Source organism: Cavia porcellus, unplaced genomic scaffold (assembly GCF_034190915.1).
Source record: "Cavia porcellus strain 051 isolate PalLab524CR breed Dunkin Hartley unplaced genomic scaffold, mCavPor4.1 scaffold_9, whole genome shotgun sequence".
Lineage (NCBI taxonomy): Eukaryota > Metazoa > Chordata > Mammalia > Rodentia > Caviidae > Cavia > Cavia porcellus.
In genome coordinates this window covers 88,492,699-88,507,154 of record NW_026947492.1, presented here as the reverse complement: position 1 = coordinate 88,507,154, position 14,456 = coordinate 88,492,699, and the positions used below count along the sequence as shown (strand labels likewise).

At 43.4% G+C, this 14,456-nt stretch overlaps 1 protein-coding gene across 2 annotated transcripts in view; it reads right to left on the bottom strand.

Moving 5' to 3' along the window:
* The window catches only part of LOC100728286 (protein kinase C-binding protein NELL1), a 755,088-nt gene that overhangs the window by 180,108 nt on the left and 560,524 nt on the right, over positions 1-14,456 (bottom strand). The window lies entirely within an intron of this gene.

Here is a 14,456-nt window from a genome sequence, read left to right as displayed (position 1 = left end):
CATCTACATAAGGTTAAAAGGAGGTAAAGAGAAGGAAAGGACTAATATGCCTAAAAGGTCAAGAGGGAGGCCACAAAACTTGTGCCTTAGTTGAATTTGAAAAATAATAAACAACCAGCACAGTGGGACCACGTGAGCTCATGTCAGGGAGGAGGAGCAGCATACACAAAGGTACCGACATATGGAGAAGCATCAGAAGGGCCTCAGCATGGTAAGCCACACTGGCAGAGAAGCACGGACTATAACTGGTGTTTTACAAACTCGGGATGTGGACTGATTCACAAAATGGGCCACACTGCATGTGCTTTGCCCTGCAAAACTCACGTGTGGAAAACATAGTCCCAATAGTTTTGAGAAATGTGCCTTTCAACCAAGATTAGCAAACTATGAATTCACTTATGACAGGGGTGGGTGTTTGTTACAGAAGGATGTGTTTCACCTCTTTTCCTCTCTTTCTGCCAGGTTAATGCTGCAGCCAGAAAGACCCTCATCAGCTGTGACCTCTCCTGGACTTTAAAGTCAGGAATACATGTGAGGAATACATTTCTGTTCATCATAATTAGATAATTTGTGGTATTTTGTTAGGTAACACAAAAAAGATTAAAGAAAGACCCTTCTCTGTCCAAAGATCTTATGAAGGTTTCAGGACTGATAACATTCTCTTGTTTTTCCAGAACTCCAATTTCATTCAGGATAAGAGTAGTAGCTTTCTGCTAGGAAGAGAGAGTAGAATGAGAATTCAGCACTCGGCGTTTACAGGAGCACTGAGAAATGTAAGTGTGAAAGTGCCATGCGTGGAAAGCAGAGGAGGACCAGGCCAGGTGCCTCAGAAGGCTTCCCATTGTCCTGCCATGTGGAAGTGACCCTGGAGGTCATAGCCTCGAGATTATTGAAGAAATTAATTTGAGAAAATTCTTGCAGGTAAAAGCCTTCTGCAATTTATTATAACTACATAGAGTTATGTGTAACTCTTGCAGTGAAATATAAGCTTAAGCTGCACTGATAGCAGCTGAGGGATTTTGATGGAGTTCTCGAGGGTGCTTTTCTGTTTTGCACTTCCATCCGCAACCTTTGAACAATTCCATAGATGTTTGCACTTGTGTTAAAAGGCACATCATAATCTTTAAAGTACTGTGCAATGGCATCTTCATTTTGTAGAGGGGAAAACTGAGAAGACAGCGGTGAAGCAACTCGCCCATGAGAAAGTTCCTTGTGAAGCTATCATTGGACTGGAAATACTCCCCAGACTCTGCCACTGAAGCCACACCCAGCATGCAGCTCCGGAGAGAGGCCAGCTTTACCCAAGGGGGAGAACACTGGCGTGAGGAGTTAGAGAAGTAGGGAGGAAAGGAGAAAAGAGTTAAAATGTTAAGGAAGGGGACAAGAAAAGGAAGAAAAAAGTCATCTTAGCCATTACACCCTGCAACAAACTCTGGCACTACCCTTGCTTCTTAAGGTACTTAGTAGGTGTAGAAATTTCTACTGTCAGAAGGAAAAAAAAGTTACCTGGACTGAAACAGCCAAGCTCAGATCTCAGGTCTGCTGCTGACCAGGTCTATCAGCTTTATGCACCACATGGTAATGTGGAATAAAAACAATTTCTCTGGCTTTTGGGAGGAACAATGTTACCATAGTGTTTATTCCCGAGATCACAAATGTATCCACGATCACTGACACCATCTTTATTTCCAGGTATACAGGTCCACACACAGGGGGAAACGCAGGTGGGGAAATATCTGCTGATACAGGTATCTAGAAGCAAATGAAAGCCTGTCTCACAAGGGTCAGCAAGCTGTCATTCGTATTTTGCAGGGAATGTACTACTTTATTATTGCGTGCCTGAACTACGGAATTTAGTATTAGAATTATTAAGGATCATGTTGTAGAACAGAAAAAATTCCAAAGGTCTTCGGTTCTTATGGCATTCAGAAACATCTGCCCACCTTCAAAGGCAATATTCAGGGTCCTCTTAGGTGAGCCTGTGATTAACGCTTGCCCCCGTACCACCAATACCCACCAGGCTTCCAGCCTTTACCGCCACCCGGTTATCTGTCTTTCTAGGTGTGTGCCTATATCTCAACTCCAAAGGGAGCATCCTTCATTCTTGTGTTCACGTTATTTTTTTAAAGGTTTAGGCTCAAATTCTTCAAAATGCGTTTCTAATTTATAGGCTACACAGTGGAGGGAAAAGAGCACTGGAACCAGACAAATGCAGATTTAACCACTAGCTGTGTGACCTTGGGCAAATTATCCCCCTTCTCTCAGTTTCCTGTCCCCCTGCTTTTGAAAGAAAGTCATTAATATCCCTTTATCAAGTAGACAGGAAGATTAAATGACAAGATACATATAAAAATCAGTGACATTGTGTATGTCACCTTTCTCTACAGATATGTCACTTTCCATCTTTCACCATAAGCTAGTTCTGTACTTTTAACCCAACCAGGATCAGTTTCTTCACAAGAATCTGTTCCATGCTTTTATTTCTGATGACTGCCAGTAATTTCCATTTCACTCCAAGCACTAGGTTGGGCACCTGCTAAATCCAGGATGACGTCACCTCAAAATTTCAGCTTATATTGGTACCCATGTGTTGAACCCCCATGACTTTGGCTATAGATGGGTAAGCCACAACACCCTGGCTGGGGGCACATGGCATCTATGGGTACCCTAAGAAAGTTAGCATCATGATCACCTTTCAGTCCAACTGCGGTCCTGTTCCCAGCTCAGCCTTGATTGGCAGGAAGCTGACTCATGGAGAGATGCTTAAAATGCCCCTCTGTACTCTTATACATATGATTTACAAGAGTCATGTGACTCAAGGGCTGAATCATAGGAGAGAGTGACAAAGGGGTCATGGAGCACCAAATCGACCCATGTTTTAAGGACATTTAAGAGTTGCAAGGTTTTTCTCTGAAGGCAAAGAATGACCACTGGGAAGTTTCATGCGAATGAGTGGTGTAGTGTCATCTGGATTTTAATGGAACCTCTCTGGCTGCTGTACAGAGAAAAATAAACCGTATGTGGGATCAACAATTGTAAAAGCAGACAGAGAGCTATCACAATAATTCAGACACGAAGTGGAGGTCACCATGGTTATTGCACTAGAATCAGAGGAGTAAACTCTCAATGATGTTCCAATAGTCTGTTCCATGGACACATGGCCCAGACAGACTGCACAGGTGAGACAAGATCTTTGTCCTGAGTAGAGAAAGTTCAGTCAGTAGCAGGTCTCTACCTTCCTCCTACACGGAGTGAGGACATGGGAAGTTTTCTCACTTGTAATAATATACGTTATATTTAAATGTGGTTTTTTTTTTTCAGTTTGGATTTTTTTTTACCTTATTGGTAAAATGAGTAAACTCTTTGGCCTCTAGGCTCAGCTAAATATCTGTCCCCAGAACTTGGAAATGTGTTAATACTGACAGTGGCCTCCTGTCTTGGGCCTCCAGTCTATGATAAAGTTCTGCATTAGTCTCCTTTGGCATTATCTGCCATAACAGATTACTATGGATAGGAAAATTAATTTTGTCACACTCTGAAATGAAGATGTGGGGTGGTTTGATCCCTTCTGGGGCTTCTGGGGAAGAATCTGTTCCATGCTTTTATTTCTGATGACTGCCAGTAATTTCCATTTCACTCCAAGCACTAGGTTGGGCACCTGCTAAATCCAGGATGACGTCACCTCAAAATTTCAGTATAAATTCATCTGCAATTATTCTACTTGCAAGAAGCACTGGGAGATAGGACATGGGCTTAATGGTTAGAGTTCACTGTTAGGATGAATACAAGTGCCCTCCCTTTTCCCTTATCTAAACAGCCAGTGACACACTTCATACAGTATCTATCACACTGTCGTATACTTATCTTCTTCAGTTTGACCTCATAGATTTGAGCTTTGGAAGCACATAGACTGTGTCTTTTATCTCTTAGCCTTCAGTTCCAACAATAGCTCCTGTTTATCAGTAACTCCTTATTGGACAGTTTGCAAGTCATAAAGGAGATTATAAAGCAGCAGAAGATTCAGCTGAGTCTCAGGAATCACTTTATACTTCCTGTTATCATCAGAAGAGACACTGGAATATTTGCATGTAATTTTGATCTTTTACAAGTGCTTTGGTTAATATTTTCCTGCTAACTACCATTGAATGCCCAAGATAAAATTATACAATTATGCTTTGGGCAATGGAAAGAAAAAAATTTCAGTCGTAAGAACAAATGTATTTTTAATGTGAGTAGTTTCCAGAACGTTTTTTAAAATGTTGACTTCCATAGTTAAGTCACTTCCTTTTTCTTCTATCAGCTGTCCATGGCACTCACATTTTCCATTTGTTGTTTCAGAATCGGGGTCAGAAACTTCAAAGATGCAGAGTGACATCAGACCTAATAGCTCTTTTACTGAGGAGAAGGGGGACTGAGGAACACTGGATGTAAGACCTGAAATCCTGAGAAATAATAAGAAAGAAAAGGAGCAGAGAGACGAGAGGTCAGCCCACAGCAATGACAGTGGTGTCAAAGATCAGAAGAATGGAGCTGGGGACCTACAACATGTCTGACCAGGAAGATGAGAACACAGAGAGAGGGTAAGCTTGGGGACAGACTCTCAGCCTGGGAGTCCCCAGAGCTCACAGTAACGGCCTTGTGGGCATGATTGCTGAGGTTTCCTGCTATCTGAGTTATAAAATTTGCTGGCAATTCAGAGACAGCAAGTAAAAAAGACAAAGTCTCACTTACTTTAAGAGCTGAATAGCAAATGGTAATAATTCTAGTAGAGTAGATTATGAAACATGCAGTGAAAGGCAAATCAATTCACATTCATTCTATTGGCTGGACAAGGTATTACTGCAATCAGATACAGTGAGGCAGAAACATACTACCAATGGAGGACCTGAGACTGATGCTCCCCACAGCAGAGCACCCAGTTAACTATGGTACCGTAACTCATTGTGGGTCATACTGCAGTGTTTACACAAAGAGGCCAGCACAAAAGCGCCCCTTTATCATCCAAGACAATCTAACACACACGTTCCAAACTCAAAGGCTCAAACTCAGTCTCTGCCACTCCTTTTACTGCTAATAAAAAGGCCATTATTTTACTAAGCAAATAAGAGAAGGAGAATAAGCTCTGTAGTTTTATAACATAAATCTATTTCAAAATGAAAACAAGGCACTGTAGATTAAAAAAAAAAACAGCCAAAAAAATAGCCAAACTTCAAAGCCATCTTCTGACGGTTTTCAGTAAACTCTCTTCCAAATGCAGTGGATGCTCTGAGCATTTTTCCCACTGATAAAACTGAAGTCCACTCTGCCAATTCTTTTGATTTACACTTTAGGCAGCATCTTGTGGACTACATTTCTCACCAACTATTTAAACCATGGAGCAGTTAACTATTCTCACATATGTTAATGCTCCCAGTTCCCATGAAGTAACACCACCGATGAGTGATCAATATTATCCTTTAGATTTGTCTACGACATCACCTGCAGACCAGCTGGTTTCAAAGCAAAATCAGTGTCCTTCTTGTTTCCTTACCATTCACTCAGGAGTTGTAGATCTAACGCAGAATCATCCTCCATCTTTCTGCCCATGCACATGGTCACCAAATGTCCTTTTGTGCTCTCTGCTCCATCTCTCTGCTACTTGTGTAGACTTACTTGTCTTCTCGAGATCTTATTCCCCAAAGAAGCCCGAATCCTTTTCACCTTAGTGCCTGGTTGACCCCATCCACCGGGAGTCTCCCCTGTCACTCATGGGGCTTAGAGTCTACCTCTCATCTCCACTCACAGGCCATCTCTCCAGGGACATCCGTGATCACACGTCCTTAAGCACCAGCAAGGCTGCTCTCTGAGGCTTCACACTGCTCCTTCTTCTCAGCAGTCACCTCTCCATGGGCTGCAGTGTCTGTAGCCCAGCTGCAGCAGAAGCAGCATGGTGAACACTCAACTTTCCCAGAGCTGTGCTCAGTGCTTTCCGTGAACAGGGCCTATAATCCTCACTACTGGCTTCACCATTGGTTACTCTTACATACCACATTATAGAGCAAGGAAACCAAGACATAGCCAGGTTAAGTCACTTACTCTGAGATCTTCCACACAGCAAATGGCTTTTAAGATGAACAGGACAGAAGGCTCTTTAACAAAGTAAAAAGGAGCATAGGCTTTTCAGCATGTGTAGCGATCTCTCTCTGCCTCCAGTCTGTCTGTCTCTCTCTCTCATTTCTGTGTTCCATTCACTTTCTACTCTCTCTTTCTTCTGTCTCCCTCTATTCTGTCTGTCTGTCTGTCTCTGTCTCCCTAGAAAGTTTGGCTCTATACCCTCTTTTAAGAATAATATTTAAGCCAATGGAAAGAGAAATCTTTTTTGATGTCATTGCGGGTATGGTGCTAGTGACAGCCTTCTTACTGCTATGACTTCATTAGTGTGATTCTGGAACTACAGGCAACTCTCTTTTCTTTCACCTGCTCATGATTAACGTTGTCTTGAGGACTGAGGTCCTCAGATACTTGAAACTTTGATATTATTTTTTATGTGTTTATGAGCAAGTCCTTCAACCCTTAGGATCTCATCTCACTTTTTCTGTGGGAGTAGATCATCCCCAAGAGAGCTGAGTATCTCCAATGTTAGCTACAGTATTATTTCAGTCATTCCCTAGATTGTGTTTTTCATTTGTAAACTTCCAGATTAACACAGTGACTAAAAGCAGCTTTTCCTCATGGCAAAAAGCAAGGTACCTCTAAGGCCAGAGCCCAATCCCAGGGAGGTCCACAGTCAGCAGCTCTTGCAACCACAACACTGACAACAGAAACAACATCCTAAACGCCAGCCCCGAGTACCAATGGGTTACACTTCTATTGATGATTGGGTGTCATGAAACAGTCTATGGTGTCTATGGTGCATTCTTTGAGAAACTGCTCCATAAAAATTGTTAAAATTAAAGCTCTGGCACTTAATAGGTTAAATTACAAGGAGAATGCCCTTCAGGCTGACAAATCATTCCCTGTAGAAGCAGAATAATTGAGGTGTTCACAGAACAGCAACTATCACTGCAAAGTATTTTCATAGCATAAATAAATAAATAAATAAATAAATAAAGATTTTGCTTTGGAGTCCATGGAAATTCAGTGGTGAGACAGACAAACATACATCGAGCAATACCAGAGCTTCTCCACCACATACCAGACCCAATGGCCGCCCGTATGATTGATGGGACTCAATCAGCACAGCTCTCTGCTGCCTGCTTTCTTGGTGACACCACCTCATCTCAGCATGTTACAGCTGCCTTGGAATTTCTCCACTGGCTCCTGCTACAATAGAGTATTGATTGAAAAATTCCATTACTGTACTTAGTTACACAGCTTTCAATAAACAGGTCACAGACAGCCCTGTGGATGTTTTCAAGGAGAGCTGGTTGGTGGTGATCCTTTAGATGCCGAGGCAGAAAGCACAAGTTTCCCTGTTTTAGTGAGACCTGGCAATCTGCTATGCACAGACTGGATGCTGGCCCTCAAATGAGGCACACCTGCCAGACACAAAGTTGAAAATACTCAACAGCAATCTGAATGAATTTCAGATAAAATTAAGAATTAAAACACAATGCACACCCAGTGTGGGATATTTTGGAGGGACTGATGCACTCCAGGTTCAGCTGATATTTCTGAGCACTGAACCAGGTGCTAGAAATACGAAAGGTAATACATGAGTACCATCTTCAAAGGCCCCATCAGGCACCGACAAATTACCACCAACAGGCCAAACCTGACCTGACTTTTCCTTTTGCAAATAACAGCCAAGCTCACTAATTATCACACTGTCTTTGGCTGCTTCTGCACCACAATAGCAGAGCTGAGTAGTCCTGACAGAGTCCTGTACTCCAGAACACTAAAATATCTACTTCCTAGTTCTTCAAAGAAAGCCTTTCCCCACCTGTGACCTCCACTGTTGGGAAAGCCACAGGCACTAAGGCATGAACAATGCATGAGAATGCAATGCCCTGAATTCTCCGTTGTGCATACCTGTAACCCCCGGCACTCTGGGAGCCTGAGGCAGGAGGATGGAAAGTTCAAGGCCAGTCTGGACAGTTTACTGACTTCGTGAGATTCCTGTCTCAGAATTGAAAACCTAAATTTAAAAAGAGGGGCGGGAATGTTTCATTTTAGGAGCCTATGCTGAGACTGTGGTAAGAGTTAATTCAACAGTACCAGGAGAAGGTGCTCAGTGGAGAAGCAGATGAGCCTGGGAGAATTTCTTTATAAAGGATCCTAATGGAGACTAGGGTACCTCCAGGCCTCTGAAAAGGCTTTCTGCATTTAATCTAAATAGGGACAAGGAAAATCACTATGAGGCATGATCTGTGAGTGCTGAATTCAGTAAAGGATAAAAAGAAAAGGGAACTGTAGAAGCTGAGATTTTGCTCTCTGCACAGTATAGTGCTAAGTTCTATTATCTAATTCTACCGACAAACATAAATAGTAAATAAAGCTACTAGATTCATTTTAAATGGATGCAAGAGGTTTCTGTTAAAATAATTTAAAGTGCTTAGCAGGGATTTGGGCCATGATAGATGCTCAGTGTACTTTAGGTGCCTTCCCGTAGGGCAGAGTCTGAGAAAGCATTCACACTGATTCTAACCAGGAGTGAGAGTGTGTTAGTCAGCTTTTCATCGCTGTGACTAAAGATCTGAAAAAGCCAACTTACAAGAACAATTGTTTATTTGGCTTATGGTTTCAGAGGTTTCAGTCCATGATTGTCAGGCTCAGGAAAAAACATCAAGGTGGAAAGGAGCATTGAAGAAAGCTGCTCACCTCATGGCAGCTGGGAAGCAGAAGGAGGTAAAGAGCCAGAGAAATGGGCAGGGACTAGACATGGCCCACAGGTCACATCCCATGATCCACTTCCTGCAAGTGGGCTTAACTTCCTGATTCCATCACCTCTCAGTAGTCCCATCAAATTAAGGACGCATCAAGCCATTAACCCACAGCTGTATTAAGATCCCTGGGGATTCTTTAGTGCTCTTCTATCAACACACCCACCGCCACACCCAGAAGTGTGTTTTACTAAATTCTCAGGTGTTTCTCAATCCAATCAGGGTAATAATGAAGATTTACTACCAAAGGGAGTTTTCTTAGGCAACAGATATTTATATATATTTCCTGTTATCCATGATTTTCACAGGCACTCTGGACACAGTGGAGATGTGCACACGTCAACAAAGAATTTACAATCCAGGCTACTGGTTATGAACAACTAGCAGCAGTTGGGCTACAGATTGAGAGCAAAAATCAGAGCATAAATTAGTTATACATTCTGATCATTTAAATACACACATAAGATCCTGTCACCCATTAACCAGGAGCTGTTTGGAAACCAGCTCAACCACAAAAATGAAAAGTTATTTAGCTTCTCTGAAAACAGATATTAATAAGTACAAAATAGATTTAATTGAAGTTTGAAACTACAGATGAAGTTTGCTTACTCTTCAAAATCTGGGTGGATCACACATGTCATGATAATGGGTTTTGAGGCTTAGATATTTTCACCTTTAGCATCACGTGATATGCAAATAAGCACTTAGTACACACCTTCTGATGAGAATCATGGCTTGCTCTGGGGAATAGCTGGAGCTACCAGCCATGTGTACTTAGCTGGAGAAATTATCTTTCTTTGCCCTGCATTATCAATCTGATTCCCAATTAATATAACTCATCACACACACTCCAGACTCCTCCAGTCATAAACACTAATTGCTTTGACTGAATTACCAGCACAGGGCCTTGCTTACAAATGCCTGGGTCTCCCACTTGGAATAAAACTCCCCTTTGCCTAACACAAAAACCATGGGTGAGGCTTTAGAAATATGCATTAGAATACACTACATCTGACCTCTTGTTTTTAGGTGTTGTCAGGGAAACAGATAAAACATGGTTCCTCATAGTCCACAGTGTACTTTAAAGTTCTAGAAGCTTTAAACTTCTCCCTTTCCTGGTCCCTGTCACAATATAGAAGCCTAACCTGCAGCACCTGGCCTTATCTTTCTCCCAGCAGCTTTAAAAATTAGCATGATTTAAAAATTGTAACTTTTCCCAAAATAATGAAATCTAGTGTTTCTTTTCTATTAGCAAGTGCCCAAAACAAAAGTGAATGATGTATAGCTTGCTTCTGGAAAAACAGAGCAGAGAATAAGGCTGAATACTCACCTGTTACTGGAGGACAAACAGGAAGTGAACCCAATCCAATCCAAGAGGAAATGAAAGAAAACGAGACGTGATGAGGAGAAATTGGCATGTTCCTGTGCAGAGCTGTGGAAACTAAATGCAACAGGCTGATGGTATAAAACATAAACTGACTGCCTCTGCTCTGTAGGTTTAAAGTTCAAATCCAAACTGCTGGCAGGGCTGGTTCCACCTAAGAATTCCATAGGAGACTATTCCTTAACTCTTCCCCAGCCTCTGGTGGTTTTCTGGTAAGCTTTTACTTTCCTTGGATTAAAGACATCACCCCAATCTGACTTCATCTTCTCATGGTACCAGATGTTCATTCTCACTGGGACACAGCTCAGTGGCACAGTGCCTGGCTGGGAGGTCCTGAGTTGAATTCGTGATCCCAGAAAAACCCAAGCAACCAAGATATTTATTCTCTCTCTCTCTCTCTCTCTCTCTCTCTCTCTCTCTTTTTCTCCATCTTTCCCACCCTTGCTCTCTCCCTCCCTCCTTGTGTGTATGTCTTTAGATTTTATGCTTTATAGGGATACCAGTCATATTGGATTAGGCACTCACCCCTATGCACTATTATCTCATTTAGAGGATTTTCAGTTAATCTATCTCCAAATCATATTGCATTCTCATATTGTGGTGATTAAGAATTAAGCATACAAATATAATTCAACTCAGAAAAATGGTAAAGTAAAAAGGACATTGTGCACCATTATGTACAACTCTATCTTTTCAGAAATGTCCATGGCTTCTTGGTGGCATGGGGTACCTCAGAAAAACCACCTTCGAATGCGTACATTTTGAAAAGGTCTCCAGGTTGGAAAGAGCAGAAAACAAGTCATGTGTAGTCTCCTGATGTCTTCCATCTCTCTCTTCTCCTGGTCCAAGTCTGTATCAGGAGCACTGCCTGCCTCAGAGTTCACCAGTCCCTGTGAAGTCAGAGGGGGAGCTGGAGCCACATGGAACTGGACAGGGGCACTGCTACAGCTCCAGACAGAGTGAGCTCCATGTGGGAGGCCCCAGGACTGGAACTCCGCCACAAGACAGGGACAGACTCAGGGAACTCAGCCTGGAAGGCAAAGTTTCTTAATGAAGACAGGATGGAGCTGCTCTTCATCTGCTGCAGTAGAGATGCAGGCAAGAAGTGCAGGCCCAGGATAGGGGGTGAGGGGGGACTGCTGAGAGAGCCCCTAAAGGAGTGCGGTAGGAATGCACTTTACAAAACAAGACCCGCAGCATTGCCGTGCGTTATGATGGGAAGAAATGCAGTGATCCGGAAAGTCGGGCAGGCCTGAGTGCTGTTGGTCTCCTAGGGCTGCCAGATAATGAAAATTAAATGCAAAGGCTTGGTGACCTAACCACAGCAATGCACGGTCTCACACTTGCCTTAGCTAGAAGACTGAAACGCAGGCCTTGGCAGGGCCGTGTCCCTTCCCTCCAGAGGCTCTCAGGGAGAACCGTCCCTTTCACTGCTTGCTTCTGATGGTGGCCAGCAGTCCTTGGCACCCCTGCAATACAGCCTCGTGACCCAGTCTCTGCCTTCATCTTTGCGTGGTTGTCCTGCTTGGGTCTCTGGATTGGTGTGGAACTTGCTTCTTTTGGAAGCTGAGAAGTCACATGGGATTAGAATCCAAGCATCTGTTCTTAACTTGATTATATCTGTTGAGACTCTGTTCTAAATAAGGGCACATTCATAGGTGAGAAGGTTAAAGTTTCAACAATATTTTCAAAGGGGGATAATTCCATCTGTAAGAATCAATGTTAGAAGAATAGCTCCAGAGCTGGACTTGTCTCTGTTTGATCCCAGACGTGTCTTTAAATCTCTTCAGGTGGAAGCTTCTAGGTCTTTAAAATGACATTAGTGGGTTTTCATTCTTAAAATTAGAGCCTCTTCCACAAAATGCATCTAACCACATGCATACAAAACCTTTCAGGGGTTCAGAGGCCTCCTGAAACCCTGGATGTCTGATACCAATTGTTGTCCCAATTGATCAGAACCTCTTCAGACTTTGGCAAGTTGCAATTTCTTCATTCATTTCTATGTTTTAGAAACGTTTTGCTCACATTTTGTGAGATTTATTAAGTTCTGTGGCAAGGATATCTCTCTTCAGACATTGGAAAAAATCTAGAAAGAAAGGCTTCTTTCTTGCCTGCAAGATGTCAGTGCTAGTGGTTTAGAGGATTGAATGATATAGGCAGTTCCCAAATCAGTGTCTTCCTTCTCATGAATCTGGGCTCATGCCTCAGTAAATGAGAGAAAAGGGCTGGGGATTTAGGCCAGTGACATAAGCACCAGCCTAGCAAGTGCGAGGTTGTGAGCTCAATCCCTGGTACCAAGCAAAGAAAGAAATAAAAGAAAAGAAAGAAAGAAAGAAAGAAAGAAAGACCATCATTTGCACCCATTCCAGAAATTCTCAGGTGAATAACTTTATCAGGAGCTTTTATAGATCTGGTTGTTAAGCATTTCCTGAAACACATAATTCTACCTCTTCTAGATGACCCTGTGTTCAACTACAAAGTCTGAGAAGCCCTGCCACCTCTGGAACGTGCAGCCAAAGCACTCTGCTTACCATTCAGGAAGTGGGGGCGATGCTGAATCAACTCCCACAGCACAGCACCTGCGGAAAATGCAGAACTTGCAATTTTTCACATTGCCCTGCCATGATGTCTGCCGTGGCATCTCTCATGTTCCTCACAAGACTGTAAACAACCTGAGGCGAGGAATCATGCCTCATTTCTGAGTATTTCATGCTTCACAGTAGCAAGGATGAAGTGTGGAAGGCACATGATTTAAAAAGCACTCATGTTGGGTCACAGAAATGGGCTGCATGTCGGATACATAATTGTAATTAAAAAAACATGATTAGATGAGATATAATTTTTCAAATAGGACTGACTGAAGAGAAAACAAGGAACAATAAACTCCCGTGCTAAAAGATAGCATACAAATGCAAAACAAGAGTGAAAAAACATAGAAACAAGGTGGCAGAATAGAAAAAAATACTGCTTGTGAATCAGGGCACCCAAACCCAATAACAAGTGTGCTGGTCTGCAGTTGTCAGTGTCCCTTATCTGGGCCATGGAACTAATTCTGGCCCAAGTCCTATGAGCAGAGGTACCTACCATGTAGAGGCTGAGCCCGGGTGTCTGCCACTTGTTTCTCTGCCCGCAGTAAATGGAAGATGTGCAAGTTCACCTGGCATCACTGTGAGAAGTAGGGTGACCCAGCACCCCACAGGCTTGATGCCAGCCAGGATTAATCTGGGTGCTATCAGCCACTGACTGTGTGATTTACCTTTCTGAACACACATGCTTCTCTATTTTGATTAATACAAGGACATATTATGACAAGAGTTGTGTGGCGTTTGATTTTATGATAGTTTTTGTTGGGAGCTCGACCGAGTGATATGAGGCCTGTGGTGAGGAGTGAAGCCTGAGCTAGATTGCCCCTCCCGTCGACCGAGTGATATGAGGCCTGTGGTGAGGAGTGAAGCCTGAGCTAGATTACCCCTCCCATCGAGTATGCCAAGATGGCGCCCATTTCCTGCTCCCTAGCTAGTAAACAACACGCCCTGTAAGCTAGTCTGCCCAGCAACAGCTGACGCTGGCCAATCAGCTCGTCTTGCCTACTTTGATGTGATTGGTCGATGTGTCCATATATATGCTGACACCACCCCTGGGGCGAGAACACACACCAAGAAGAGGGACTGCTGAGAGAAGCACACAAGGAGCCGTAGGGAACGGACCAGAGGAGGCTTCCCTCAGGCGGGATCCGAGATCCCGGAACAGGGCGTACGGAGAGAGAAAATAAATCAGAGGCTATCCGCCGACTACTCGTGTCGTGTGTTTTTTCCTGCCGGCCGGGATCGACACCGACATTTGGTGGCCCGTACGGGGAACTGATCACCCCCGAGGCGAGGCGGACGACGCTCCAGTATTGCTCTGCAGGACAGGTGAGTAGGGGATAAACCTGGGCTCTGGGTGGCGCGCACCTACAGGGCTTTTTAGACTCCCCTCAAGCTCACGTGTATGTGGCAGGTTAGCCTCACACGGTGAGAACGGACTCCTCAGTGACAGGCATGGGCAACTTACCCACTAAGAGTTCCAAGTCACTGGTAAGAGCGGTGAAAGACCTGCTCAAGATTTCAGGTATATCAATGAGCTCCAAGACACTTACGGAGTTTCTCCAACAAGTAGATGAGGCGGCACCCTGGTTCCTGCCGACGGGGCACTTGTCCCTACCTTGCTGG